At 53.0% G+C, this 4,818-nt stretch overlaps 1 long non-coding RNA gene across 1 annotated transcript in view; it reads right to left on the reverse strand.

Moving 5' to 3' along the window:
* Positions 1-596: 596 nt before the first annotated feature.
* The window catches only part of LOC109288478, a 76,751-nt gene continuing 72,529 nt past the window's right edge, over positions 597-4,818 (reverse strand). Inside the window, exon 4 of the long non-coding RNA XR_002095146.1 lies at positions 597-680. This is a non-coding gene — a long non-coding RNA (uncharacterized LOC109288478). The remainder of the gene's footprint in view (positions 681-4,818) is intronic.

Genomic DNA, 4,818 nt, shown 5'->3' on the forward strand with positions numbered 1-4,818 from the left:
CCCTTGCCTCTGCCTTCAGACACTGTAATTCCTGCAAGATGCATTCCCAGGTAATGGGTTCTGAGAAAAAGCAACCGAGGTTAGGAGTCAACTGCCTCCTCTTTAATAATTCACATGTCATATTCCTTCCACTTTGTCAAGTTGCCTAAGGAAGACGGACAGGGCCGAGCCAAGCAGCCCCTGCACTCGCTTATCCCGGGGCTGGGGGGGATCCCGCGGGGGGCGATGCCCCCTCTGCCCCCCGCGCCAGGGGCAAACCTGCCCGCCTCGGCCCTCGCGTTGCCATCTGCTCCTTTCTCCCCGGCAAAGGCACGATTGTTTCATGCCCAGCTTCCCCATTCCCATCGCTCTCAAAGAAAGGAGACCCCCCCACACACACCCACCCCTCCTCCCTTTACCTCCGGGGCTGGCCCTGGACATCTCCTGCTGCCGCAAGAAAAAATCTCCTGCCCCTTTGCCCAGAGACAGGCTCCCGATGCACGAGATAGGAGCCCGGGCTTCCCCTTGCCCCCCCGACGGTGTCTCTCGGGGGACGGGACCCCTCCACTCCGCTCCTCTCGTTCCCGTTTCGAGGAGAGTTTGCCTAACTCCTCAGCCTCCTGCTGCGGGAATACATCGTCCGCCTTTGCTTCCCTCTCCGCAGGAAGGCGAGCGGGGCTGGGGTCTGCCCTGGACGCGGGCTGGGGTGATGAAATATCAGATATCACGCATCAGGTGGGCATACAGACACAGTATACCCCTCTCCCCTTGCCTACCTCCGCATGCCCACCCCCATGGAGGTGCAATACCCACACCCCGGCTCCTCTGGGGTTTGCCACGGTGCCTGCATCTCACGATACGGGCAAAATACATCATCAGACCCATCGAAATGCCCCGGATTTCCCCCTGGAAGCTGGCTTTTCCTGACGCCGGGTGACTGGGAGCGCAGTGTGCGCGTCCAGCGAGCCACCCGGGCCACCGAGACGCGCTTTTTAAGCCTCCCCTTCATGTTTCCCTGTCGTGCCAATCGACCTGGTACGATCTGGGGTGCAGGTGACTGGTGCCAAGGGAGGATGGCTTTTTCTTTTCAAGTACAGTGTCACTCTAAGCACATTTGAGCCCCGGGAAAGCAGCGAGTGAGAGCAAGACGGAGACTGTCTGGGGCTGGCTCGTGCGCGTCCCGTGCAGCCCCTCCTGGCGATGAATCTTGCCTCGCCCGGGTGCTGGCTGGTCCCTGGGGCATTGATTTCCTCCCGATGGCTTGAAAGGAGTAGGCTTCTTCATTTAAGGACTATGTTTATGACTAAGGACATAGGCAGATAAATCGGATCTCTCTTATTAGACATAGTTGTGGGGGGGGGGATTCTTCTTTGCAAGCTTTCGGGTACAAATCCGTGCACAGAAGATGTTTTCCAGTTGTTTGAACAGGCGGCATCAGATTTAACCCAAGGAAACTCGTCTGCCTATGTCCCTGCCACCTGCACCCGTGTCAGGAATAGCACATCTGAGCTGCTCTTTCTCCCCCTTGCTCCGCGGTTTCAGACGTCTCACCCGAAACAATAGGGCCCCTGCTTTTATCTGCCCGGTTTCGGTAACTTTATACCCGAAACGGAAGAGCAGGCAACTTTGGCAGGAACTTAGCAGAAAGGGCTTATCAGCAGGAGCGAAGATAAGCGCAGCCCTCCAGGCCACCGGGAAGCTTGTCTGGGGGAGATTGCCCCGGGGCAGCCGGAGCAGACAGCCGGGCCCCGGGTGCAAGGGGCTTGGGGGCTGGGGGGAGAGGGGGGTTGTCAGGGGAAAGCTCCCTGTTACCTGCAAGCGTGACAACCCCCCCGGAAAGCCCCGATGTGAGGGGACAGGGAAGCATCTCGAGAGGTGAGTGTCATGTCCCACAGGCTGGAAGGGGCTAAGTTTCAAGCGTGTGTGAGAGAGAGAGAAAGAGAGACCAGGAGAGGCGAGTGTCATGTCCGAGAGGCTGGAAGGGTATTAAAGTGCGTGTGTCAAAGTCAAAGGTTTGAAGCGATTCATGCTGAGCTAGGAATAGGAGCTGACTCCAGCTCTATAAAACACGGGAAAGCTCATGGCTTGAAAAGGCATCTCTGCCTGGCACAAAGCACCTACTTTTTCTCCCTTCGCCCCTGCAGAAAGGCAGTCATCTCTTCTCCTGCAGGACGAAACTAGGGGTACTCCCCCCCCCAGCACTGTTCTTCCACTCCCCGAGATCTGAATCCTGCACAAAAGTGGCAGGAGAGAGACGCGGGTGCCAAAGCTGCTACTCCAGATAGAAATGCAAGCCCGGATCTCGGCGAGAAGGGAGAGACTGCGACCATCTTCCATTGGCAATCAGCAATGAAATGCATTTGAAAAGCTGCCAGGGAGAATGAGGATGGGAGCTCTATCCTGCAAAATCAGATGGTTTAAAGTGTCCCTGAGCAGCTGTTAAGCTTGGTTTTTTTTACACCTGCGAAGTTTGCTTATGTGGATGCTACTAAAGACAGAGCTATCGAGTGCCTGACAGACTCTGTAAAGTCCTTGGCATCCTTCTCTCATGCTCTAATTATGTGACAGGCAGCGGGAGGAGGAAGGATGCACGGTGGCTGCATGTGTGTCCCCACCTAGGTGGCTATACACCCCGCACCTTGCCAGGCACACTCACCCCCACCCAGGGGACCTAGACAACCACAGGTCCTGGCGGGGCTCTTGATATCACCAGGAGATGACCCTGAAATAGGGAAGAAGAGAACTGAAGAGAGGCTGAGGGAGCTGGATTTATTTAGTCTGCAGGAGAGGAGACTGAGGGGGGATTTGATAGCAGCCTTCAGCTACCTGAAGGGGGGCTACACCAAGGATGGAGCTGGACTGTTCCCAGGGGGGCGGCAAATGACAGGACAAGGAGCAATGGGCTCGAGTTGCAGCAAGGGAAGTTTAGGTTGGATATTAGGAAAAACTCTCTCGCTAGGAGGGTGGTGAAGCACTAGAGAGGTGGTGGCATCTCCGTCCTTGGAGGTTTATAAGGCCCGGCTTGACAAAGCCCTGGCTGAAGTGCTCTAGTTGGGGATGGTCTTGCTTTGAGCAGGGGTTTGGACTAGATGTGACCTTCCTCCCAACCCTCATTTGATACGATTTTATAAACACAGCACAGGCAGGGAAAGCTGGCACACGAGAGGAGGGGAAGGGGATGCCAACCTGCCCAGAAGTTTAAAGCAAGAGAAAAATTGCCAGCAGCTCCAGCGCTCCCTAACCATGGCCAGTTGCTCTCTGAAGAGCAATACTGAAGCAAGCTCAGGGGCTCTGCTCTTATTAGTGGGAGGGAGGGTTAGGGTTAGGGTTAGGGTTAGGGGGCCTTCCTACCTCCCCCCGACACCCTCAGCCCCTTCCCCGAGCTCGCAGGAGATGCTGCATGTCCAGCCCCGTGGCTGTATCAGGGATCCTGCTCACACCTATCTTTCCAAGTCATCTTCACTCTGTCTTCAAACCAGCGAGAGCAGCTTTTGATTCCACTTGCTCTTGCTTCTTATTGAGCTCTCCATGTCTCTCTGCAACTTGTCATAACCTGTAATCAAATGCCCCCTTTTTTGTCGGGAGTTAAAGTCCAGAGAGCATCAGATCTATTTCCAGCTGACAGCAGACAAGAGACGTGGGGCAGCAGCTGGAGGGGCTCTTTTGTCTGCCTCTGGCTTTTAACTGTTTCACAGCTACAAGCCACAGAGCAGTGCCCGGCCCTGCACCCCGGGGGCAGCCGCTGGGCCAGAGCCCCTGGGAGCTGCCGGGTCCGGATCCCAGGCAGGGGCTCCCCCTCTCTGCTCCTTTGCAGCAGGAGGGAGCTGGGGGTCCCTGGGCATCTGCCCGGGTGGGAGCTGGGCAGAGGGAGCCGAATATCAGCAGGCACTGGGAGAGATGAAGTCTCTATAACATCCAGATTTGCCCATTACTGAAACAAAGTGGCAAATTCCCTTCCTGTTGCTGCCAGGACCAAAATCTCAGGCCTGAGAATCCAATTTGCACAGAGAGGGTTTAGGTCATTGGCAGCCAAACTATGACTACTACTACTACTATCATCATCTTCATCCTCTTCGTCTTGGTTCTCTTCTTCTTCATGATTATCATAATAACAACAATAACACCAACAATAATAATATGTCACTACTATTCTTATTAAATAATGATAATGATGATAACTGTAATAATATACATATTGTGGTATTACTTCTCCTATTAAAGAATGGAGGTGAGGACAATGATGGCAATAATAATAATAACAGTGATAATAACAATAACAATGTTGATAATCATAACTATCACTGAAAGAAGTAATGCCACCTATCTAACCATGTATATTACCAGTATATTTGTATATGTTATAGATGGATACATTATATAGACTTTATATGTTATCTAGAATATGATGCCTCCTCTCTCTCTGGCTCTCTCCCCAAACCTACACAAACATATGACCACTTTTCACCATTTATGGAGTCTCCCGCACACTTACAAGAGTTGTGGAGGAAATACTCTGGTGAGCAGTAGTGTCTGGTGGTTTACAGGGTTAAAGGAGTTATTAGGGGAAAAAAGAGCGAATAAAAGGAAGATCTAGGCCTTGGCATCCTAGCCCCCAGCCCTGCCTGGTGTCCTCGGCAGTCTCTGCAGAGCTCACTAGCTGAGGCTGGCCTCTGATTAAGTATTTATGGGTACTGTATCTTTGCATAACATTTACTCTGCATTCTTTCTCCTGCTTCCCCCCACTCCCCATTGCAAACAGCCTGGATGCAGACACAGCTTCTGCGATGATATCAAGAAAGAGTTTTTTTTTTTTTTTTATGGTCAGGCCAAAGCGAGGTC

The sequence above is a fragment of the Gavialis gangeticus genome, unplaced genomic scaffold, assembly GCF_001723915.1.
Source record: "Gavialis gangeticus isolate Ggan-Ray unplaced genomic scaffold, GavGan_comp1, whole genome shotgun sequence".
In the NCBI taxonomy this organism is placed as follows: domain Eukaryota; kingdom Metazoa; phylum Chordata; order Crocodylia; family Gavialidae; genus Gavialis; species Gavialis gangeticus.